Genomic DNA, 26522 nt, shown 5'->3' on the forward strand with positions numbered 1-26522 from the left:
TTTTTTTTAAAAAAGATTTTATTTATTTATTAGACAGACACACAGCGAGAGAGAGAACACAAGCAGGGGGGTGAGAGGGGGAGAAGCAGGCTTCCCGCCAATCAGGGAGCCCGATGCAGGGCTCGATCCCAGGACCCTGGGACCATGACCTGAGCTGAAGGCAGACATTTAATGACTGAGCCACCCAGGCGCCCCGATTCACCTCTTCTTTTAAGTGCCTGTATAAGCAAAAGTAAATCCTCTCTAGAGGAAGATAATATCATCTAGAACCTCAGGTTATCGCTACATATTTTCACACACAATAACATTCAGTCAAAAACCAAGCATATAAAAAGACTGAAAATCAAGGGGAAAGATAGGCAACAAGAACACCCACAAAATATCCAGATTTTAGAGTTATCAGCCTTGGACTTGAAGATAGCATTGATCAATATTCTTAAAAAATTAAATGACAGGGGCGCCTGGGTGGCTCAGTCATTAAGCGTCTGCCTTCGGCTCAGGTCATGGCCCCAGGGTCCTGGGATCGAGCCCCGCATCGGGCTCCCTGCTCAGCAGGAAGCCTGCTTCTCCCTCTGCCACTCCCACTGCTTGTATTCCCTCTCTTGCTGTGTCTCTCTCTGTCAAATAAATAAATAAAATCTTAAAAAAAAAAAAAATTAAATGACAAATGGAGAGTTTCAATAGAAAACTGGAAACTGAAAAATATGAATAGAAATTCTAGAATTGAAAAATACAGTAACAGAAGGGTTTCATAGCAGATTAATCACAGTTGAAAAGAACATTAGTGAACTGCAAGAAAGATCAGAAGAAAATATCCATGCTGGGCGCCTGGGTGGCTCAGTCGGTTAAGCGTCTGCCTTCAGCTCAGGTCATGATCCCAGGGTCATGGGATCGAGTCCCGCATTGGGCTCCCTGCTCAGTGGGGAGTCTGCTTCTCCCTCTGCCCTCCCCCTGCTTGTGCTCTCTCTCTCTCTCTCAAATAAATAAAAAGCTTAAAAAAAAAAAGAAAGAAAGAAAATATCCATGCTGAAGCTCAGAGACAAAAGGTTGGAAAAGGAAATGAAAAGAAAAAGAAAAACACATTACAGACAAATGGGACACTATTAAAAGTCTAAAAATACTTTTAGGGGCACCTGGGTGGCTCAGTCGTTAAGCGTCTGCCTTCGGCTCAGGTCATGATCCCAGGGTCCTGGGATCGGGCCCCACATTGGGCTCCCTGCTCAGCGGTGAGCCTGCTTCTCCCTCTCCCACTCCCCCTGCTTGTGTTCCCTCTTTCGCTGTGTCTCTCTCTGTCAAATAAATAAATGAAATCTTTAAAAAAAATAAAAATGCTTTTAATTGGAGTCTCAGAAGGAGAGGAGAAAGAGTAGAGGCAATATTTAAAGAGGTAATGGCTGGGAATCTTCCAAAACTGATGAAAGCTGTCAAGCCACAGATTTAAGAGTCACTGTGGACCTGAATGCCTGGGTGGCTCAGTCGGTTAAGTGTCTGCCTTCATCTCAGGTCATGATCTCAGGGTCTGTGGGGAGTCTGCTTCTCTTCTGCCCCTCCCCCTGCTTGTGCTCTCTCTCTTGCTCTCAACCCCCAATAAAAGTAAAATCTTTGGGATGCCTGGGTGGCTCAGTTGGTTAGGCGTCTGCCTTTGGCTCAGGTCATGATCCCAGGGTCCTCGGATCGAGTCCCGCATCAGACTCCTTGCTTAGCAGGGAGCCTTCTCACTCTCCCTCTGCCTGCCGCTCCCCCTACTTGTGCTCTCTCTCTGACAAATAAATAAAATCTTTATTAAAAAAATCTTTAAGAAAAAAAAAAAAAGAGTCACTGTGGACCTAAGCAGAATAAAAATAAAAGGGACACGTGGGTGGCTCAGTCAGTTAAGCATTGGCTCTTTATTTTGGCTCAGGTCATGATCTCAGGGTCATGGGACTGAGCCTCACATTGGGGCTCTGCACTCAGCGAGGAGTCTGGTTGCCCCTCCCTGCACTTTTTCTCTCTCTCTCCCTCTCTCAAATAAATAAGCAAAATCTTAAAAAAAATAAAAATAAAACCAAAAGAAGGGGGTGAGGGAGGAAGAAAGAAAAGAAGGAAAAAAGGAAAGAAAAAGGGAAAATTGCTAAAACCCAAGGAAAGTCTTAAATTAACCAAAGGAAGAAACAGACATCACCTTCAAAGGAGCAACTAACTTGACGTTGCAGAGGAAATAGAAATCTGAAGACAGTGGAACCAAATCTTCAAAATGTTGCAAGAAAATAATTGCCAACCTAGAAATTTATATCAAGCAAAAATGAAGGTAGAAAATAGACATTTTCGGACAGGCAAAAACTTGTGAGAATTCATCACCAACAGATTCACACTAAAGAAACTATAAAGAGAGTTCTCAAGGTAGTTGGAAAATTATCCCAGATAGAAGCATGGAGATGCAGGAAAGAATGAAGAACAGTGGAAAGAGTAAATGGTAATAAATCTGAAGTTATATTAACTATAAAACAGTAAAAATAATAAATGACAACAGTAGCACAAAAAGCAGGAAGAGGCTAATTATAGTTTAAATATCCTAGGGTCCTTGTAAATTTATATTTAAAAAGGACTAGTGGGGGCACCTGGGTGGCACAGTTGATTAAGCATCTGACTCATGGTTTTGGCTCAGGTTGTGATCTCAGGGTCATGAGATTGAGCCCCACATTGGGCTCTGTGCTCAGCGCAGAGTCTGCTTGAGATTCTCTCTCCCTCTTTCTGCCCCTCCTGCTCGTTCATGCTCTTTCCCTCTTTCAAATAAATAAATCTTAAAAAAAAAAAAAAAGACTAATGAGTCCAAGATATAAGATATAATGCCTAAAGCAGCCCTTCTCTACTGTGTTTAGTGAGAGAATCATGTCCTAATGCCCAACAACAGGAATTGACAAACATCTGCCTGTGGCCAGATCCAGCCTCCTGCCTGTTTTAATAAATAATGTTTTATTGGAACACAGCCATTCCCATTAGTTTATGTATTGTCTGTAGCTCCTTTCATGCTATAGCACCTGAGTTGAGTAGCTACAGTGGAGACCGTGTAGCCCACAAAGCTCAGGCTCAAAATATTTACTATCTAGCCCTTGATAGAAAAAGTTTGCTAACTTCTGTGCTAAAGAATCGTTTGTAACTAATGAATTAACTTCTTTGCATTTAGAATGGTACCAGCTGTGTATCATCCTTGGAAAAATTGACAGAAGAGCCACTCAGATTATTTTCTGTAAGACAGTTCTCTCATGAAACTTAAGGTGAGAAAAACTGCTCTAGATTAACCACAAAAGGATAGAAAGAGAATTTATAGCTACCGTGTTAATAGAAAAGGGGAGGGGAAATGGAATAATAAAAAATAATTATTGGTCCAAAAGAAGACAAGAAGTGAGGGGGGAGAAAAGGAGCATAGATAAGTGAAACAAGTACAAAATACGTAGTAAGATGATCAATTTAAGTGATATTAGGCAAAGTAGAGTTCAAGGCCAAACACATTCATAGAAGTGAAGAAGGAAATTTTGTAATGAAAAATGAGTCAATCTATAAGGAAATTTGTATGCACATAATAACATAGCTTCAAAATGCAAAAAGCAAAAATCAACAGAATCAAAAGGAGAAAAGATAAGTTTGTTATTGCTATTTCTTCCATTAGACACAGACTAGGAAGAGTGGGATATTTGTTTAGCATGGTATAAATTCTCAGACCAACTTTCCGTATCATACTTAATGGTAAAACCCTAAAAGCAGTCTCTCACTATTGTTATATCTAATAACCCACTTGCAGAATTTCTGCTTTCCATCCTAGCAACTTTGAGCCTGCTGGGGTTTGGAGTTCTTATTTTCCAAGTGGGGAATGCTTTCACCAGAGGATACAGGATAGTTCCATTTACTTGGTATATGAGGCCGCTACCCTTTTGGGATTCTTTGCCACTGAACCGGGGGACTCACTTCACTGCCTGGAGTGCTTGATCCTGATTACTAAGGGGCAAAAGGGGTTATGCTACACAATGGGGGCAAGGAAGACTATGTTAAATCAGGATTCTCTAGAGCGTCTCTCAGTAAGTATGCACTATATTAAGGAATAATGAAAAACTGCCGTACCCCCAAAAGGCAGATCTGATAAGTCAGATCCTTCAAGAATGAGAATTACAGTTATCCTGTCATGTTGAGAACCCTGATTACCTGAGGTTCTGATTGAAGACAAAGGAAATATGGGATGGGAAATGGAGAAAGAAAGTTATGGATACTATCTATGACCTCATGACCAGGTACAGAAATGAGAATTGTAGTGATTTATCATATTTTTTCTTTGTTACCTCTATATGTTTAACTTTTATTTTTCTCCTTCCTCTTATTTTATATAGAAATTGTTGTGAGTTAATTTGACAGTTTAGTCTTTAGAGAGGAGAATATTTAGCGGGGCTGTACAGAACTTAAGAAGAAATTAATATAGGGGCACCAGGGTGGCTCAGTCAGTTAAGCGTCTGACTCTTGATCTCAGCTCAGGTCTTGATCCCAGGGTTGTGAATTCAAGCCTTGCATGGAGCCTACTTAAAAAAAAAAAAGGTGATTAATATAGTCAGCGACGTATACAGTGGCTGTTAGGACTATGGCTTCTTATTTTGGGGAGAAGGTGAGAGCATCATTATTTATAAGAAGATAGCTGCATGCTGTTAGGTGGAAACAGAGTTCTTTGGTGCTTTATATGAGTTCAGATGTGTGTAGAGGACATATATGGAAGCTAAGTAGCCAAAAGGGTAGACTGCCAATTACTGATTAGTCCCCCATTGTCCAGTCTATGTAAATCCAAACCCATCTTTGCCTGGCCTTGTGATAGTGGAGCTGGCCACTTGTAAACATTTCCCTTTGGCTAGTTGGCTTCATGTTAGTCTTTTTTTTTTTTTTTTTTTTTAAGATTTTATTTATTTATTTGACATAGCAAGAGAGAGCACAAGCAGGAAGAGCAGCAGAGGGTGAAGCAGGCTCCCTGCTGAGCAAGGAGCCTGATGTGGGACTCGATCCCAGGACCCTGGGATCATGACCTGAGCCGAAGGCAGACGCTTAACCGACTGAGCCACCCAGGCATCCTGGCTTCATGTTAGTCTTTATCAACAGAGGGCACTGGAGAGAGAATGTAAGGTGGAAGAGAGGGACAAAGGGACTTCTGGTTCAGGTGTGCTGCCTTTTTTTTTTTTTTTTTTTTTTGTGCGCTAGCAGTCAGCAGACTGGTATCTGGGAGTTCTTATCTCAGTGGTACTTAGGGAGCAGTTTGGTCCACTTGTACCTTTGGGAAGATGATCCGCCATTCAGTAGGGCCCTCCTGTGGACCATCTCTGACCTGAGCCCTCTGTTAGGTTTGCTACTGATCGCCTGTGTGTTCTCTGGTAGCCACACCCTTTCTAGTCCATGTGGAGATAGGTCTGTTCTAAATTCTTAGCCCATTATTCACATACCCTCAGACTAGAGATAGTAGATTTGCTTCTTCGGGATTCCGTAAAGACCTCCTAAAAGTAAGCCAACTTGTACTAGTTAAGAGATCTTTCCATTAAGCCCACCCTGTTCAGATTACTGGTATGGTTCCTCACTCCACCTATCCCTGACTGCTAAGACTCACTAACATTATTATCTAGTCTGATCTAACATTGCCATCTAAGTTTCTGCCAGTTAAATAAGATAGGAGTGTTAGCTTCTTATTGCTCCATAACAAATTACCACAAATCCAGGGGCTGCAAAGACCCGCCAGCGTGAGTTCACAGCTCTGCAGGCCGGAAGCTCTGGCATGACTTGGCTGGGGTCTCCAATCAGGGTCTCACAGGCTAACTGCAAGGTGTCAGCCAAGGCAAGCTCTTCTGTGGAGGCTCTGGAGAAAAAAACCTGCTTCCAGGCTCATTCTTCTTGTGGCAGAATTCGGTCGCTTATAGTTGTAGGACTGAGGTCCTAGCCTCCTTGCTGGCTGTCAGGGGGGTAGCTCTCAGCTCTGAGAGGTCGCTGTGTTCCCCTCCATGTGCCCTTCACTTCAAACCAGCAGCTGTGTGTTCAGTCCTTCTCATACTTCGAACTTCTGACTTCCTCTGTCTCTGACCTTTAAACCTAAAGGGTTCCTATGATTAGCTCAGGCCCACCTGGATATTAAGGTAAACTGATTTGGGACTTTAATTACATCTGCAAACCCCCTTCACAGCAGTGCTTACATTCGTGCTTGATTGAATAACTGGGAGAAGCTATGTGTACAGCAGGAGCCAAAATCTTTTTTTTTTTTTTTTTTTTTTTAAAGAGAGACACAGTGAGAGAGGGAACACAAGCAGGGGGAGTGGGAGAGGGAGAAGCAGGCTTCCCGCTGACCATGGAGCCCGATGATGCGGGACTCAATCCTAGGAGCCTGGGATCATGACCTGAGCTGAAGGCAGACGCTTAACGACTGAGCCACCCAGGCGCCCCCAGGAGCCAAAATCTTGGCAGGGGTAGGTGGGTCTTAGAATTCTGCCTAGCACAGGGTCGCCTGGGTGACTCAGTTGGTTAAGCGACTGCCTTCGGCTCAGGTCATGATCCCGGAGTCCTGGGATCGAGCCCCGCATCGGGCTCCCGGCTCAGCGGGGAGCCTGCTTCTCCCTCTGACCCTCTCCCCTCTCATGCTGTTTCTCTCTTGCTCGCTGTCTAATAAATAAATAAATAAAATCTTTAAAAAAAAAAAAAAGAATTGTGCCTAGCACAGTATGAAATAGAAATAAGAAATAAAAAGGTGAAAAGATGGTTGTTTACAGATTGTATACCCAGGAAACCCAAGATGATCAACTGAAAAGTTATTTGATGCAATAGAGATAGATCAGTAACCTGACTAGACACCTACCATCAGTAACCATGTAGGACATCCATAGAGTGTTTGAGCCTATACATGCTATACAACAATAAGATATCATAAAATACCTAGAAATGACCTTAATATATTATAGGAAGTAGGAAGAAAGTAACAATTTCACTGAAAGAGGAAAGATTTTTTCAAATAAGAAAATTAAATCCTACAGAGCTTTCAGATCAATTGATTGGTAGGTTTAAAGCAATTCCTAAGATTTTATTTATTGATTTATTTTTAAAGATTTTATTTTTTTGACAGAGAGAGCAGGAGAGCACACGCAGGAGGAGAGAGGTAGAGGGAGACCAAGAAGCAGGCTCTCTCCTGAGTAGAAAGCCTGATGAGGGACTCGATCCCAGGACTCTGGGATCATGACCTGAGCCGAAGGCAGTCGCTTAACTAACTCAGCCACCCAGGCGCCCCAGAAATTCTAACTTTTAAAAATTACATATTTTCCTTTTGGAACATGATAAAATGATGGTAAATTTCATCTGGAAGGACAAAAGCATAATTGGTAATTTCTTTTAGTATTTTTTAAGTAATCTCTACTCCCAGCGTGGGGCTCAAACTTACAACCCCGAGATCAAGAGTGACATATTCCACCTACTAAGCCAGACAGGTGCCCTGAGTAACTTTTAAAAGAGTAATGAGGAGGGGCGCCTGGGTGGCTCAGTCAATTAGGCATCTGCCTTCAGTTCAGGTCATGATCCTAGGGTCCTGGGATTGAGCCCCGCATTGGGCTCTCTGCTTGGTGGGGAGCCTACTTTTCCCTCTGCCTGCCGCTATGCCTACTTGTGATCTCTCTCTCTCTCTCTGTCTCTGTCAAAAAAAAAAAAAGTAATGAGGAAGACTAGTGGTAGCAGATGAGCAAAATTTTATGAAACTGGAATAACTAAAATAGTGTGGTCCTGGCAGAAACACCCGGTTATTAATGGAGCAAAATGGTCTTCAGGTCCATCTGTTATATGTGACTTTGATATATGAAGATTCAATGTTACAGATGAGTTGAATAAGGAGGGGTCATTTAGTCCTGGGGCACTAAATGATGCCCAGGCACTCTGTTAGCTACTTGATTCAAAAAGAAAGCAAGGTAAATCCTAATGTCTGCCATACACCTAAATAAAATTTTTTTCCACCCAAATAAAATTTAAATAAAGCATCATCTGTATAAAAAAACTGAGAAATCTAGAAAAGAAAACAGCAAATTTAGGGAATGTGTCTGGATTAAAAGTAAAATCTCATGACAGCTTTTTGTGGGATTTTATGGGAATTTGAAATTTCTGAATGTCAAAAATAATTAAAAGGCAAACCAAAAATGGTAGAAATATTTATAGTAACACAATAAATGGTTAATCACTCAGCATATAAAAACTCTTATAAATTGATAAGGAAAAAGCCTACTAAGAAACCAAGGAATAGACCAGAAGATATAAACAGTCAATTCACAGAGCACCTGGTGGCTCAGGTGGTTCAGCATCCAACTCTTGATCTCACCTCAGATCTTGATCTCAGGGTCGTGAGTTCAAGCCTTGGATTGGGCTCCACGCTGGGTGTGGAGCCTACTTAAAAAAACAACCAAAGAAAAGAAAGGAAAAAAAACCAGTCAATTCACAGAAAATAAAGTTCATGCAGATTAACAAATATAGGGGAAAATATTCAATAATAATCAAGGAATTATAAATTAAGGCCAATGAGATACTTTATTTGATTAGCAAAGATTAAAAATTATAATACTCTGCTTGTGAGAGTGTTTTGAAATAAACACTATACTCAGCTAATGAAAGTACAGGTTATTAAAATACTTTGGATATTGAAATCATTAATTATACCCTTTTGTTTTAGTAAGTCTGCTTCTGGAAATCTCTCTAAGACAATAATCAAAAATACAGAATAAACTAGAATAATCACAAATACAGAATAAGCTACACGAAAGGGGATTAGTGATGAAAATAGTATAAAATGGAAACTCCTAAATAAACAACAGGGGAATTGTTAAGAAAATTATGGTCTACCTACACAATGAAGGTATTATGTTGTCATTAAAAATTATATTTATGAAGCTTGTTTAGTGTGAGAATACCTTGTTAAAAATGAAAATAGCAGAATACAAAATTTTATATAAAGGATCATTTCAACCATACCTTTCTTTTAAGTTTGGAAAATTACCTAAAGTGAACTCAGGATTACGGAGAGTGTAAATTAATACAGTGGTCAGCTGTATACCGAGGCACTATGCTAATTAGCGATATTACCACCTGTGTACTCTTCATCGCATCTTTGCAACATCAGAATTTCTTCTCTGCACTTGCCCGTCTGTGAATTTATTCTCACAGATTGCTCCCGAGCGTTAATGGTTCCTTGGTTAAAAATTCACAGCTCCCTCCCTTTGCTTTTCTCTTTTGAGCATATTTATTTAGAGTCCAAAAGGGTTCAGTTATAATTTAGCATCTTTTCCACGAGTAGGTGCTACTGTACTGTCTGTATTCTTAGACTGTAGAAACTTCTTCAGTGGGATATGAAACTATACAATTGCTTTTCCAGTGTTGGGTGCTAAATGTTTAAATTGATTTTATGGTACATGTGCCTATAAATAAATAACAGTTAATGGGGAAGATAACATTAATTTTCAGGGAAATTTTATCTACTTTTACCTGAGAGACACAGGTGTAGAGATTTAAAATATAAGAGCCACATTCTGGATCATCTTCATTTCAAGTTATTGTGTATTTATTACAGTTTTCTACAATGTAAGCTCTATGAAGGCAGGACACAACATTGGCACATAGTACACTCTCAGTAAGCATATACTGAATGAAAGAAGAAATTGCCACGTGGTGGAAATGTCTACAACTGTAAAATGTTAGTATAGAGACCTCAGCATATCTCCATTTCTTAGAATTTGTGTCATTTAGCACAGTGTATACTTTTTTGCCTTAAAGCAGTTGTTCTCAACAGGGGTGGTACTAACCCCTTTGAGGGGCATTTGGAAATAGGGAGATATGGTAAGGGTATCACATGATTGGGGTCAGCCACAGTGGCATTTAGTGGGCAGGAGCCAGGGATCCTGGATGTTCTATAGTGCCTGGACCAGTCCCATACAGTACATACAGTAAAGACTGATATTGCATGCATCCTTTATGACTTGGATATATAGGTAGGTGAAAAACTATTTTAGTGCAGAACCTATTTTACATGTATATATAGTTCTTTGTGCTGTTGTAATAATATGCACTGAATTTCCCAGGAAAGCAACTCTCATTTAAGTTGAGGAAAGACTGTACTTTGTCTGGATCCTTCTCAGTAGTTATTCATTTTGGAAATCTCATCACTGATGTTAGGGCCACTCATGGTATTTGAGTCGCAATGCCAATTTTATTTTCTTCATAACACTTAACACAAACTGAAATTGCCTTCTTTATTTACTTGTGTTTTTTATTTGTTTATCTACTAAACTCTAAGCTCCTTAATAAATAGGAGTCTTACATATTTTGTTCGCTGGATATCCTTATACCTAAAACAGAGTGGCACATTGTGGCCAGTTATTAATCAGTAACTGATGCACACATAATGAACGGATGTTTGAATGACTGTCTCATCCGTCTGAACCTGACCTTTAAATGCTGATGTTCCTTAAGCCTCTGTCCCAGACCCTCTTTTCTGTTTATTCTAACCCCTTCCCTACTGATCTCAGCTATGGGCATGGCTTTGATTTATATCTCTACACTGACATCTCTCTAGATTTTTCTCCAGCTGAATCTTTCCTCTGAATCCAGAATTACATATCTAGCTGCTATCTTCCTTCCCAGTTTAATGCTCAAGCATCTCAAAGTCAACATGCCCTTCTCCAGTGTTTATCTCAGTGAATGACGCCATCATCTACTTAGTCACACTGGTGGGAAACCTAAGGGTTGTTCTCGATGCCTCCCTCTCCCTTATGCCCATTTGCACTTAATCAGCAAGTCCTGTTCATTCTATCTCCTGAATAATTTTCTTTTCTTTCTTTTTTTTTTTTTTAAAGAGGGAGCTAGCATTTATTATTATTTTTTAAATATTTTATTTATTTATTTGACAGAGAGAGACAGCTAGAGAGGGAACACAAGCAGGGGGAGTGGGAGAGGGAGAAGCAGGCTTCCCACTGAGCAGAGAGCCTGAAGTGGGGCTCGATCCTAGGACCCTGGGATCATGACCTGAGCCGAAGGCAGACGCTTAACGACTGAGCCCCCCAGGTACCCCTCTTGAATAATTTTCAAACCCTGCTTTCCATCCCCAAATCCTCTACTGCTCCTCAAGTCTAAAGTACCAAGTCTAAACTCTCTTAGACTGGCAGCAGGAGCCTACTTGTTGGTTTCCACTTGTCCACTCTTAGTCTCTTAAAAATCCATTCTCCATAGTAGCCAGAATTGTGCTAGCCATTTCTTCATTGCTCCCATACTTTAAGCCCACTAATCATCTTGCTGTTTCTTAAATATGCCATGTTCCTTCCCACTGTAGAACTTCTGTCCTTGTTGTTTCCCTTGCTGTGGCTGGGTTATCCTTCAGAACTTAGCTCACTTCCATTGGAGACCTTCCATGTTCTCCTGACTCGGCCAGGACACTCCCCCATCATGTGCTATCACAGCACCCCATACTTAGCAAATTGTAATGAATGTGTTATAAGGTAGCTATCTGTCTTTCCCATAGAATTTTTTTTTTTAAATTCATGATGTATAGGTATGGCCTCAATATATCTGTTTATATTCTCATCATAAAGAATGGCCTAATAGCAAATATAATAATTTGTCTTCTAAGATTTAATTGGTTTTTAGCTAGTAATTTTATAGGGTAGATCAATTTGATTTATTTTTTCAGGGGCATTCTATATGTCATTTGTTCTTTTTTTTTTTTTAAGATTTTATTTATTTGAGAGAGAGAATGAGATAGAGAGAGAGAGCATGAGACGGGGGAGGGTCAGAGGGAGAAGCAGGCTCCCTGCCGAGCAGGGAGCCCGATGCGGGACTCGATCCTGGGACTCCAGGATGATGACCTGAGCCGAAGGCAGTCGCTTAACCAACTGAGCCACCCAGGCGCCCTATATGTCATTTGTTCTAAGAAACATTTTTCTCACTTTCAACATCTCTGAAATTGGCATGCATCTTATAGATAATGGCATATCATGGTGTAATTGGCATCAGTTTTTTTAGGGGTGCATAAAATAATGGTGCATCTTATATTTGAAGGCATCTTAGATTAGATAATATTTGGTATTTTATAACATATTCATTGTGGAAGATTTACTGAGAACTTGTGATACCCAGTCATTCCATAGAAGCATTACTGAGATTTTCTGTAGCCATTAACAGGTGACTGGTCACATCTTGATCCTTTGAAGAAGTTTCTGCCTGAAGTCATTTTGGTCATATTCTATAGAGTTGAATGTTGGGGACTTGATTTATGTATCATTCATTCAAGTAACACATAAACTCAAATTTGTGTATGTGTATGTGTACCTGTTTGGTTTTGGAAAAACTTTTTTATCTCCATGTAGAGGTGGGCAGGCCATCCATTGGTTCCAGAGGCTGTTGATTATCCTCCTGGAATGCTTTCTCTCCTTCCTCCTTTTGGAAGAAATTTTAGATGTGCACATAGAGACATTTTCCCTAGTCTTCCTTGGATATAGATACGGGCATGTGAATAAGTTCTGACTAACTGGATGTGAGCAGAAATAATATGTGAACTTCCAGGTCACAAATCCAAAAAGAAACGGCTTGCTCTCCAGTTCCTCTTTCCCGGAATTTTCTAGTGAGTGAGAAGAACTTTGGGTCCCTAGATGACCTCATGCAACAGTGGTGCCTGGCCAGCCTCTGGAATGCGGGGGGAGAAACATCTTGAGGACATCGTATTTTGGGGTCTTTTTTAGTAGTTTTGCCTGTACTGTAAGTAATGATCATCTGAGAGACTGTTTTGGTTGGGCTTTTCTATTTTGAAGAAATGAGGTCAACCTTACCATTAGTTTATCTTGTCTGAAGCAGATGGCTCTCACTCTTGGACTACAATAAAGAATATGTGCTCTTTGGGGATGCATGTGGTGTGATGAAGCATACGCTTGAGATTCAGTCAGACCTCTGCTTGAATGACAGCTCTGTCGCTTACTGTCTGTATCACACTGGGCTATTCACTGAGATCCCCTGAGCTTTAGATTCCTATCCTTTCAGATGCAGGTGATACCCATTTCAACAAGATTCTTTTTTTTTTTTTTTTAAGTAATCTCTATGCTTAATATGGGGCTCAGACTCACGACCCCAAGATCAAGAGTCTCATGTTCTACCGACTGAGCCATCTAGGCACCCCTCAACAAGATACTTTTGAGGAATGAATGAGATCGTCTATTCAAAAGGCCTGATCCTAGCCCAGTACTTAGTAAATGACCCCTATTGTCATCATTAGTTCTTCTAAAGACTACAACCTCAAACTATCTGCTGCCCTAGCATTTTTTCAGTTGGACTTGATATTTAGGGAGGATTGTTTGATTTTCTAGGTTATATGTTTGGATTAAGCAAAAACATCAGAAACCTTCATATATTTGGACCCTGTTGCCTTGGTTCCCCAGAGGATTGCTGAGTGTTTCAGAGTCCCCTGAGTTTTCCCATCATGCTTTTGGCTATGAGACATTGTAGTAGTAATGAGTACTCTCATTACTATGAGAGTAAACCATCTCTTGCAACCTATGAGAGGTTGCAAGAGATGGTTTTTGTTTTTTTTTTTTAAGATTTTATTTATTTATTTCAGAGAGAATGAGAGAGAGCACATGAGAGGGGGGAGGGGCAGAGGAAGAAGCAGACTCCCTGCCGAGCAGGGAGCCCGATGCGGGACTTGATCCTGGGACTCCAGGATCATGACCTGAGCCTAAGGCAGTCGCTTAACCAACTGAGCCACCCCGGCGCCCGAGAGGTTGCAAGAGATGGTTTAATAAAGCCTGCCCTATGCATGCTCCAGGGCATGAAAGAGGCTATCCACTGCTTGATTCTGTCACCTATGTGAGATATACCCTGAAAACCTCATTTTTAGACCTGAGTGCCAGGGAAACTTTTTCTTTCCTTGTAGAACTGGTATGTGTTCTCATGGTTAATGAGAAGCCATAGAAGACAGAGAGAGGAATTGAATCATAAATAGTAACATAATTTGGTAAATTGGTAATTGCTTTCACTATAGGGCAAATTGTAGGTTAGCTTTGAATACTTGTATTAATCCTTACTAGATGTGGTTCCATTAAAATCTTTTAAGGAGGTAAATTCTAGACTTTTTTTTTTTAATTTATTTATTTGACAGAGAGAAACAGCGAGAGAGGAAACACAAGCAGAGGGAGTGGGAGAAGGAGAAGCAGGTGTCCTGCCGAGCAGGGAGCCCAATGTGGGACTCGATCCCAGGACCCCGGATCATGACCTGAGCTGAAGGCAGACGCATAACAACTGAGCCACCCAGGCGCCCCATTTTTTTTTGAGAAAGTCAGAATGTTGGCAACTAGCAGTAAGGGGACTTTATGAGAATAATAGGAAACATTTTCTTTCTTTTTTTTTTTTTATTTTTTATTTTTTATTTGAGACAGAGAGAATGAGAGACAGAGAGCATGAGAGGGAGGAGGGTCAGAGGGAGAAGCAGACTCCCTGCCAAGCAGGGAGCCCGATGCGGGACTCGATCCTGGGACTCCAGGATCATGACCTGAGCCAAAGGCAGTCACTTAACCAACTGAGCCACCCAGGCGCCCCAACATTTTCTTTTTTAAAAAAAATTTTTTAAGTAATCTCTACATCCAACGTGAGGCTCAAACTTATAACCCCAAGACTGCATACTCTGCAGACTGAGCCAGCCAGGCATCCCGGAAACATGTGCTTTTAGAAATTGGTGTGTGAACATAATATTGGGTACACAGTTCCTGCCAGATTCCAGACTTTGAGTATTAGAATTGCGGGTTTAAGGCAGTAATTCCAAGGCAGCGGTGTAAAGTGCAGGGACAACAGTCATGACTGGTAAATACTTGTTAATGTGCTAAGCATGGGACTGAGCAGGTCAGGGTCTCAGACTGGTTCAGGAAGCAGTTCACTGCTCTGTGTTTGTTGAATGACTAAAAACTAATAAACCTGATTATATATAAGAATAGTACAGCAAATTATAGAACACGTCTTTTTTTTACCCAGGTGGTTCCCTTCACATCTGTCTGGACTTTTTTTTTCCCATATGAATTTGGCATGTGTTTATTTATTTTTAAAGATTTTATTTATTTGACAGAGAGAGACACAGCAAGAGAAGGAACACAAGCAAGGGGAGTGAGAGAGGGAGAAGCAGGCTTCCTGCTGAGCAGGGAGCCTGACGCGGGGCTCAATCCCAGGACCCCAGGATCATGACCCAAGCCGAAGGCAGACGCCCAGCGATTGAGCCACCAGGCGCCCCAGAGATTTTAATTATTTATTTGACAGAGAGACATAGCGAGAGAGGGAACACAAGCAGGCGGAGTGGGAGAGGGAGAAGCAGGCTTCCTGCTGAGCAGGGAGCCCAATGTGGGGCTCGATCCCAGGACCCTGGGATCATGACCTGAGCCGAAGGCAGACGCTTAATGACTGAGCCATCCAGGCGCCCCTCGGCATGTGTTTAAAAATAATATAGAAAATTAAAATTTTTTCTATAACTGATATTTTTCAGGTAGGTTTTCTTGCTCATCATTTCTGAAATATGAGTTTTTATATTTCACATTTTTAATGTGAAACATTAACAATCCTTTTAATACCTGTGGGGTTTTTTGTACAAATACAATTGGTCAGTCATTTTTTCTACTTATGTTTCATTATAGAAACTGCTTAGGCAGGTATTTGACTCCTTTTATCAGCTTATGACTCCAGTGCATATCCCTGAAACCTTCTTTACTGCTATCCTTACATACAAACCCTGAACTTCACAGATGTTCCCAGATCAGAGGACTGGGTAGATGGTGGTATCATCTCTTTTTATATTTGACTTTTCCCTTGTGCAGATTGTCATAAAGCTATTTCTGCTCAGGTCTTGTGCACTTGCCTGCTCTCCCAAATTAGAATCCAACTTTGAGCACAAGTTAGTTTAATGGCTTCCGAAGCTGAATCTACAGTTAACAGTCTTTTTAGTTCACGGAATTGCAGAATATCCTAATAGGAAGCTACCCTGGAGATCATGTGCAGCCCAGAGCTCTCATTGATAAATGCCCCGGGCACCCGCTTCATTGCTTTAGTGGCTGGCCTGCGGTCCTATGGCTGGGACTTTGTCCCTTCTTTTTCAAAATCATGGAGAGCCTATTCTAAATCTGCCCAGATGTACCACAAGTTTTAGAGCACAGAAGTGTAATGGAGTTAAAAAAAAATACCAGGCCGGTCATATTAGCCAAATTCAGGCAAATAGAGTCTTTTCCCCCCACCTATCAGGTTTCATATTTGAGGTTTGTATGTTATTAATTAAGTTTAACTTGTAGTTTTGTTTTTTTTTTAAGATTTTATTTATTTATTTGACAGAGACACAGCAAGAGAAGGGAACACAAGCAGGGGGAGTGGGAGAGGGAAAAGCAGGCCTCCCGCGGAGCAGGGAGCCCGATGCGGGGCTCAATCCCAGGGCCCTGGGATCATGACCTGAGCTGAAGGCAGACGCTTAACGATTGAGCCACCCAGGCGCCCCTAACTTGTAGTTTTATGCTGCGATGTCATCTATTTGTCATTGAGGCACATCTGGGAATTTTATTTACTTGTTGGTGTGACAGTATTAAAAAGTCTCCAGTTTATTGACAGAATTGAAATAGGCTCTAATTTAAGGATTCTTTTATCAGTAGGGAGAGAGAAACCATACAGCAGTGTGAACAGGGAAAGTTTAATGTAAAGAATTGCTAACTATAGCAGGGATTGAAATAAAAGGGATTGGCTTGGCAGAAGTAAAGAAAGCTTAAAGAATGTAGGACAAGCGGATACAAGGAGGAGCCAATGCCCCCGGGGCTGAGGTGGGGAACCCTGTGAGAGCCTCCCAGGCTGAGGTCCACACCTCACTGGAGAGGGCGCAGCCATGGCTTGCGGGATGGTGGAGAACTCACTGAGCAGGGGGTAACTGGGGAAGCCGCTGGGAAGTTGCTGGGGGGCTGGGGGCGTTGCAAGGAGCCTGCCGGGGAAAACACTCTTCTTCTGCTGTATCTCTCCAGCGCCCTCTACTGAACAAGTGTAGCATCGTGCCTGCTGGCGAAGAAAAAATGTTGAAAGGTCCCAGATTGGTTTTCAGAGTGGCCAAAAAGCTGAGTGTGGAGCTCAGAGGCAGTAAATCAATAGCCAGGATGGTTCACTACCTTCAGATTCCTTGTAGTTGCAAGTAGACACTTGGGGAAAGAATGCTTATCACTGGTTACACAGTACATATTTTAAAATTTTTTAGCAAACAATGAAATCCTGGTCATTATAAATAACCACTCTGTGGTTATTTAAAATTTAATTTAAACCCACCAGGACATGGCAGCAAGCACTGCTGTATCTGAGAGACTGGTTGGAAATTTGCTTCTGTTATTTTAAGCATATTTAAAGTACACATATTCAAGTATCATTATATAAATTGATTGTGAAAGTGGAGCAACGTTAAAAATTATAGTGTCATTTTCAATTTGAGGCTGCTTTAAACTCAGAAATGAAATAAAGAAAAGGTTTTTACGAAATGACACTTAGAACTCCTATACCTGTAATTGACATGTTAATATAGTAATACTAAAGCAGTTTTTATAGTGGTTAAATTGTTTACTGAACCTGATTAGGTTTGAGACAAAGCATAATTAAATAGTGCTGAATCCAGTCAGCACTTCCTCTTCCTGAATAAGCCTAAATTAAATAGATTATTGAGAAACTGTTTATCAGTATTCTTTGGTTACAAGCAACAGAAAATGACTGTACAGTTTACAGGGGAGGGAAAGAGGGACTTTGGGGATGATAGGAGGCAGCTGACATCATTGAAGGGAACACTGAAAAGCTAGGCTCCGCAGCCTGCAGAATGCGGGTAGCAAGCATGAACGGTCAGGCTTTGTAGGGAACAGTCGGTGAGATGCATCTGCTCCAGCTGTCTCCCATGCAGTTCAGGACTCACATTCCGGGGAGTGTCTAGGAGGGCCAGGCAAGGGCAAGGCACTAAGGTGCCAGGCGGCAGAAACAACCTGTTTCTGGGCTCAAAGGACACAGATCCCTGTCCTGGAGACTCAGTTATCACACTGTTTCTTAGCTTCTCTTCCTTGGCATTGGCTTCATTTTCAGGCCTTCTGTGGTTGAGATAGCTCTAGCAGCTTCCATTCCTCTGATCCTGTTAGGTTCATCCCTGACCCTTAGAGTCATCTCTGAAACTAGTGGATGGCCCAGGGATGCAGTACCCTTTGAATGGAGTCACTGCCCCAAAAGTCCATGGAGTTCAAGTGAGGGAAATTGGAGTACAGTTACCAGTGGAGTAGAGGGAACTAACTGGCAAAAATGGCAGATGGAGGTAATCACCTTGATTGTTCAGAGAAAAGCCAATGGAAGAAGATAACAGAGTGGGGAAAACATGGGTGAAACAGGGAAGTGGATATACCTACGTCAGTGGGTAACCGGCACTGGAAAGGTGAGAAGCAAGAGGTAGTATTTCTTTCTTTTTTGTTTTCTATACGATTTTTATATTTTTATGCAAGAGAGAGAGCGCCCGCACTGGGCGCTTGAGCAGAGGGAGACGGAGAAGCCAACTCCCTGCTGAGCAGGGAGCCCAACCGGATGCGGGACTCATTCGGAGGACCCTTCGATCAATCATGACCTGAGCCAAAGGCAGTCGATTTGCCTGACTGAGCCACCCAGGTGCCCAAGAGGTACTATTTCTTAAGAAGTCTGGTCAGTCAGACTGCAGGAGCTGCTACTGAGGCACTTCCGGGTTTTGTTCTGGTTTGGTGGAGTGGACGCAACAGTCTCCAGGGCTGAACTCTGTATTAGTTCTAAAATGAAAATTATGTTGGAGTTCCTTTAAAATACCTTTAGGCCAACTGATTTTGCCATGGTTCTTCTCCATCCTTCCAAAGTAAAGGTCCCTGCGCTCATCTGTTCCCAAGTTTCTTTGTCGTCTTCTCTAAATCTTCCCTCTGTGGGAAGTGAAAACCTTTATCTTTAGCCTTATCTCCCACCCCTCAAGTACCCCCTGGTCCCCCCAACCCATCCTTTTAATTGAAACCCTTCCTCTCATCAGACCAGGAATGGAGGAGGAGGAGGACACATGAGAGAAGGATTCAACATTCTCCAGAACCGCCCCCCCATGACCATTTATAAATCATGATTTTTTTGTTGTTCTTTTTATTCACTTTTTAAAAGTTTACATACAGTAGAATTCACTCTCTGCTGCACAGTTATGTAAGTTTCATCGACTGCATGCAGCACAGACATGCAATCCATATAGGCATGTAACGGCTGTCACAATCGAGACTTAGGACAATTCCATCACCCTCCAAAAACATTCCCTTGCTCTGCCCCTTTGTAGTCAGTATCTTAACTCCACCCCTGGCCGCGGGTCATCACTGGTCTGTTTCTGTTCCTATAATTTTTCTTTTTCAGAGTGCCCTGTGAATGGAGCCATACGGCACATACCCTTTTGAAACTCAGGCTGCTCGTACTTAGTCTATGCTGTGTCTGGGTATGCTTTTCTTTTAGTTTATCCTAGAGTTCACAGAGCTTTTGGAATCTGTAAATTTATATGTATCTCCAAATTTGGGGAGTTTTCCACCACTATTTCTTCACATGTCTCTTTCTCTTCTGTTTCTGGAAGTCCCATAACATGGATGTTGGACCTTTTGATATAATCCTTAGGGTCCATGAGGCTCTTCATTTTTTTTTTTTCCAACGTTTTTTCCTCTCTGTTCTTCAGATTGGATAATTTCTGTTGCTTTATTAAGTTTACAGATTCTTTCCTCTGTCAAATCCATTCTTCCATTGGGACCATCCAGTGAGGTGGCTTACTTCAAGTTTTTATTTTTCAGTTCTAAAATTTCCAGTTGGTTCTGTTTTTATAGTTTCTGTTTATCTGCTGTGAACTCCTAAATTGCCATTTGTTTCAGATGTATTTACCTTCATTGCCTTCTGGAGCAGAGTTATAATAGCTGCTTTAAAGTCTTTGATAATTCCAACACCTAGGTCATCTGAGAGGTAGCATCCTTTGTCTTTTGTCTTGGCAGCTGGGTACATTTTCCTGGTTCTTTGTATAAGGAGTAATTTTGGATTTTATTCTGGACGTTTTGAATATGTTGTACAGATTTTGAGTCCAATTAAACTCCTTTAGAGCATGTTGACTTTTGTTGCTTTTGTTTCTCAAAGCCTTTGCTCTGCTGTTCTGGATCTGTCCCACACATGCATGACCTGAATGAAGGTGAGCCCAGACGTGGGAACATTTATACATAGCATTTAGAAGTCTTCTCCAGGGGCACCTGGGTGGCTCAGTCGTTAAGCGTCTGCCTTCGGCTCAGGTCATGATCCCAGGGTCCTGGGATCGAGCCCCGCATCGGGCTCCCTGCTCGGCGGGAGGCCTGTTTGTCCCTCTCCCACTCCCCCTGCTTGTGTTCCCTCTCTCGCTGTGTCTCTCTCTGTCAAATAAATAAATAAAATTAAAAAAAAAAAAAAAAAAGTCTTCTCCAGGCAATTCCTATCTGGGATTCCCCCACACTCTCTACTCACAAGAGCTTCTTTTCCTAATCGCAGGTTCAGAAGGATGGGGTTCTCTCAGTTGTGGCTGCCTCTGCCACCACGGCCACAGCACAGCTCTGTGACTGCAGGAGCAAAGGGGAAAATGAGAAACTCACCCCCATGCAGGTCACCTCCCCAAGTTTTGAGTCTGCTCCCTACTCTACCAGCGTGTGTTTGCTTTTCAGTATTGTATTTTTGTATTTACATTGTACTTGACATCTAGTTTTCTGTTGTAATCAGCGGCTGAGAGAGACTGTCATGGTCTTTCTCTGTCTTGGTCAGCCCCAGAAGTTTTACATTGCTGCCTGCGTTATTTTTGTATGCTGCATAACAGATTACCACAAACTTAGTGGCTTTAACGCAATATACATTCATTATTTCACAATTTCTGTAGGTCAAGACACTGGGCATGGCTTAGCTGGGCCTGTTGCAGGCTGTAGTCCAGGCCAGGGCTGGGTTTCCATTGCGGGGCTTGACTGGGGAAGGGTGGGCTTCCAAGCTCACTCACGCTATTGACAGAATTCATTTCCTTGCAGGGGTAGGATTCATGGTAGATGTTTCTTCAAAGCCAGCACCCAAGAGGGAGACTAAAGTCATCTGCTAAAAAGATGGAGTCTTACGTAATGTAGTCAGGGGAGCAGCATTCCGTCACCTCTGCCATATTCTAATGGTGAGAAGCAAGTCACAGGTCCCTCCCACACTCGCAGGAGGGCATTTATACAAAGGTGTGAACATCAGGAGACCTGAGAGTCTCTATCAACTATATTATCCTTTGATCCTCAAATAAAAACTCTTCCTTCTACCCTCAGCTCTTATTCATTAGAGCCATGGTTCTCTTTTCCACCCCCCAGTCCTGGTGAAACACTGAGTGACTTCATGGTTCTTATAGACAGTCCATCCAATACTCGGACCTGTGAGTTCTTGACCTCCTGTATGCTAGTGACCTTTACTTTAGAACTCTGTCCTGTGATTCTGAATCCCAAGCATATGCTCTTTGCTACATACCTCCATTTATTTCCATAGTCTTTCAGGTATTAAAGGTAATTCAAGTCTTACCTTCACTTTCCTATTAGATTCTCTGTCCCTTCAGGTCCAAGACTGTTTTTATGTCTCCTCCCTTTGTATTGCCTACAGGGCCTCCTGAGTACTTCCTGCACAGAGCAGGTATTCAAGCACATGGTGCAAAATTAAGAACAGTGACAGCTAGACAGGATACCACTTCTTTCTTCTTCCTTTTTAAAGTTTGTCTCTTAACACTTTACCCTTGCTAACCTAAACACTGTTAGGAAATTCTAATTGAATTACCCAAACTTTCTAAATAATGCACGTAACCGGCCGCCTGGGTGGCTCAGTTGGTTGGGTGACTGCCTTCAGCTCCAGTCATGATCCCAGGGTCCTGGGATCAAGCCCCACATCAGGCTCCCTGCTCAGCAGGCTCAGGAGCCTGCTTCTCCCTCTCCTCACCACTCATGCTCTGTTGCTATCTCTGACTTTCTCAAATAAATAAAATCTTTTTTAAAAAAATAAATAATGCACATAACACAGACATGCAATGAATTAGTGAATATTTTAATGACATGGCATTGGAGCCTAACTGGGATAACTTCAGAGTATAGGCTGTGGTTTTGTCTTGTAGGTGAAAACGAAGTTAGGATGAAAACCAATTATAATTTCTGGTAACTAAACCTCCAAGGTAGAAACAGGCCTGCCCTCTTTTATTGAATCCTTTCTTTTGCAAAAAGGGCGTAATCAACTAACAAAAACACTGGAAATTTGGAAGATTTCCCAAACAGAATAGTTTTGCATGGGGTGGCTGCATGCCCAGTATACCTATATAATTCTATTTTTTGAATCCTCATTTCTCTGGGACAATGTGTAGTTTAACCAGGAATTCTGAGGTGATTGACAACACGTCGAGGCCTCAGTTATGGGGATTCCCCTACTTCCCAACTCTTCCTTCTTCTGGCTGCTTCCAGAATAAGAGTGTTGCTTCTTCCTCCACCCAAAGTCTCCTAAGCCAGTGATGGCTGAACTATTTGAGAATAAAAGAAACATTAGATTATTAAAACCCAGATTATTAAAAATATTTCTAACAAAACTCAGTATAGTAGGGACCCATTATAATATGCCTTGCCATACAGAGTATAGAGGATTTATGTCCAGTTTGGCCCTGTGTCTAGTGTGGGGTCCAGAAATTGAGCCCCATATCGGATTTTCTCCTTACCTAGTTTTCACTACTACTGAAACAGAAGCTGTACCATGAATCAAAGCAATGCTGTTTTCTTTAGCAGAAGCTGGATAGGAAAGCTCGAGTTATTTGTAGTGGTAATAAACTGGAGAGGAAGTGCATGTGTACGAATAGAAGAGTGATTGAATGGACTAGGATAACATTCACACTGTGGTATATTACGTAGCCACTAGAAATAATAAATTGGATCGATTAGTTGGGAGCAGGACTGAGGAGAGAGAATCACACATATGTATTGAATGAGAAAAGCAAGATGCAAGAAAGTTTGTATAAGACAATCCCACTTTTACAAAACTGACCAAATAAAATGCTTTGTAAAAATGTATAGGTCTATATGATTCCATACAGTTCCCTGAGCACAAAGACCTGGAAAGGTATGAACAAGGTGGTTAACATGGGTTATCTGGAAGGGCGGTGATGAGGGAGCAGGGGCTTTGCTATGGGTGTGGAGGGAGGAAGAACCCCTGAGGGGACTCAAAGGAAATGAGAAACAAAAATGCAGAGTATACTGGAAAAAATATATAGGGTTACCTTTACACATGTATATGCAATCATATATTTAAATGTAATTTTAAAAAGAAAAAGTTGAAATTAAAAATAAAATTCTCCCAACCTGGCCCTCCCTTTTCTTTATTCTCCTTGCAGCTCACCTTGTGAGTCTGCCTCATAGCGTCTCCACCAAAAAAAAAATACTGACCCAACTACCTCTATAGTTAGCCCTTGAACAACAGGCGTCTCGACTTCAGGGCCCCACTTACACATGGGTTCTTGTCCATAAACACAAGATAGTACTGTAAATAGATTCTTGTCTTCCTTATGATTTTCTTAACATTTTATTTTCTCTAGCTTACTTTATTACAATAATACAGTATATAATACATAATAACATACAAATATGTGTTGTCTGTTGATGTGATAAGTAAGGCTTCTGGCCAGTAGCAGATTATTAGTATCAGTTTGGGGGGAGTTAAAAGTTGTATGTAGATTTCCGACTGCTTGGGGAGTCAGTGTCCCTAACCTCCAGGATGTTCAAGTGTCAGCTGTAGAGTTGATACACTAGTTTTTTTCTCTTCCAATGGGTCAAGAAACTTCCGAGTCTAAGTGTGTTTTTTTTTTTTTTTAAGTAATCTCCACACCCAGTGTGGGCCTCAAACCCACCACCCCAAGATCGAGTCACATGGTCTTCCAACTGAGCCAGCCAGGTGCCCCTCCAAATCTAAGTTTCTAATCTTCTCACTAGCCCTGAAAGGTAGACAGAATTTTATTAAGTATTACTTGATCATTTCAGGGAATAAGGTGTCCCTTCGAAAGAAAGGATGCTTACGGAAGATGTTTTTCTTTTTAAAGTAAAAATGTGATTCGATGTTTATTTTTAAAAAATTATTAGTGAGAAATGGCAGAAACTGTACTGGAAAGTTACTGTCAGTTGGGGGAAATTAGATAAAATTTTATTAAAGAGCATACATCTGAATTGTGCTTTGTCATATAAACATGAGCTCAGACAAGCAAGGCTTAAGATAGCTCATGGCTACATAGTCTTCTTTATTTACAAAATTTTATTTTACTGTATAGTAAAACCTTGACTATACTGCTGGGGGAGTAGCAGCTCTAATTACTTTAATTGTCAGAGCAATAGAATTAAGTGATTATTTTTATTTTATCTTCAATTGAATACCTTTTATTTATTTTGGGGGGGTAATTTTTTTTTCATTTTTTTTTTTTAATTTAAATTCAGTTAGCCAACATGTAGTACATCATTAGTTTTTGCAATGGAATGCCTTTTAAAGATGCACCTATACTTGCCTATTTTGTTAAGTTTACTATCTGAGGATAATTTAAGGCTTTCATTGTACTGTAGGTTAAGAAAGTATAACGGTAGAGGAGGGCAGTCACTACTTGGTTTTTATTTATTTGCTTTTTTCCAAGATTTGTGGCAGCAGCATGATGGTTGTAGCTCCACTGTGTGTACACCACCCATCACTCACAGGCTTGCCTATGCATTTTAAGAATGTTTAAACGCAGATTTCCTGGGTGAACATATTCCTGGAAAGTGTCTTCTGAGATAATGAGTGATCACCATTTTCCAAACTTGATAAACATACTGAATTTCTTTAAAAGCAGTGTTCTCAACCTCGGCGAAACATCAGAGCCATCCGGAAGCTTTAAAAACTGCTGACATCTGCATTTTACTCTGAGAGATTGTGCGGGATAGAGTGGCAGCCCTAGCTTTGGAAGTTTTTAAAATTTCTTCGCAGGTAATTCTGATGAAACAGCCAAGACTGAGAACCACTGTTTTTTGTTTTATTTTTTTAAAGATTTTATTTATTTATTTGACAGAGAGAGACACAGCGAGAGAGGGAACACAAGCAGGGGGAGTGGGAGAGGGAGAAGCAGGCTTCCCGCAGAGCAGGGAGCCCAATGCGGGGCTCGATCCCAGGACGCTGGGATCATGACCTGAGCTGAAGGCAGACGCTTAACAGCTGAGCCACCCAGGTGCCCCTGAGAACCACTGTTTTAAAGGAACAATATTCCCTATGTATCCCCCGCCACACACCATATTGATTTAAATTATGTTTATTATGATAGTGTTTAAATATGTACAAACTGACAGCAGGTTGAAATTCCTTATGTGTGTGTAGTTGTATATAAAACACATTTATAAATGAAAAACCTCAAAATCAGTAAATTCAAGACAACATTAATATGTATATGGATGATATTTTCCTGAGGCTTTTGTGCATGCTGTTCCTTCTGTTTAGTCTTTCCCACCTGTATCAGTCTAGGCCCAGGCAGGTGATAAAAGCACACGGTAATGTAAACAGGGAAAGTTTCTTACAAAGAATAAATAGTTAAGCTGTGATAGAAGAGTCACTGCAGAAACTGTGGGATCTAGGGCTGAGGGAGAGTCCCCAAGGAAGGCTGGGGTTCAGACTTGCTGAAGAAGGTGGAGTTGCAGAGCACCTCCGTGATTTGCCCATGTCAGTGAGCCTGCAGTTGCCGGGCAGCAGGAAGCAGCCCTCCAGAGCACAGGACTGGCTCAGGAAAGCCACGGCCAGGGGCCGGTCACAGGGCCACACAGGCGGCAGGCAGCGGGGCTCTGGGGGCAGCCCTCCTGGTGGCAAGCTGCAGCTGATGGTCAGCCACGTGGATGTGCTGCGGAAGTAGGAGTATCAGCGCAGCAGGAGGTGTGGGGCACGCAGGGTCCCAGTCGGAAGGGCTGTGTCATCAGCAGGACCACAAGAGATGAGTGTAGGGGTAGGGCAAGCAGCAGGAGGCCCAGAGCACACAGTGTCTGTTGAAAGGGTCGCGGGCAGGTGACACTAGACCATGTGGTGCAAGGTTGCTGAGGGACTGCCCTTTCTGGCCCATGGCTGGAGTCATCACTGGTGTCCTCACAGCTACATGCTCAGTTGTGCTCCCTGGAAAGGAGAAAGACTTAAAGGAACTGCCTGTTGACCGCAGAGCGTGTGTTGAAGGTTGAATTTGGAGTTGCCCAGCAGTAAATTGGTATCTGACCCACACCACCCCATGCCAGCGAAATGCTCATGTAGTGTTTGAGCCCTAGCTTACAGGCTGCCTGACCCTTCTAAGTGGTGTTACTCTGTGCTGTGCTCCCCGCATCCTTAGAGTAGCTCACCGTGCTGTGTAGGAATCTTTGTTTAAAAACTAATTGCTCTTGGGGTGCCTGGATGGGTCAGTTGGTGAAGCGTCCGACTCTTGATTTCAGCCC

The 26522-nt window shown here is 41.8% G+C and overlaps 1 protein-coding gene across 12 annotated transcripts in view; it reads left to right on the plus strand.

The window, feature by feature from the left end:
- TNRC6C (trinucleotide repeat containing adaptor 6C) overlaps positions 1-26522 on the plus strand; it is a 153796-nt gene that overhangs the window by 24012 nt on the left and 103262 nt on the right. Inside the window, exon 1 of one of the 12 annotated variants that reach the window (XM_064582325.1) lies at positions 1245-3254. The exons of 10 other annotated variants lie outside the window; for them this stretch is intronic. The gene's annotated coding sequence lies outside the window, so the exon portion shown is untranslated. Of the gene's footprint in view, positions 1-1244; positions 3255-24510; positions 25048-26522 lie in introns of those variants that run through there. One more of the 12 variants, XM_064582324.1, reaches the window with a different exon arrangement.

Source organism: Mirounga angustirostris, unplaced genomic scaffold (genome assembly GCF_029215605.1).
Source record: "Mirounga angustirostris isolate CCGP_5_RB_7025 unplaced genomic scaffold, mMirAng1.0.hap1 SCAF_17, whole genome shotgun sequence".
Classification (NCBI taxonomy): domain Eukaryota; kingdom Metazoa; phylum Chordata; class Mammalia; order Carnivora; family Phocidae; genus Mirounga; species Mirounga angustirostris.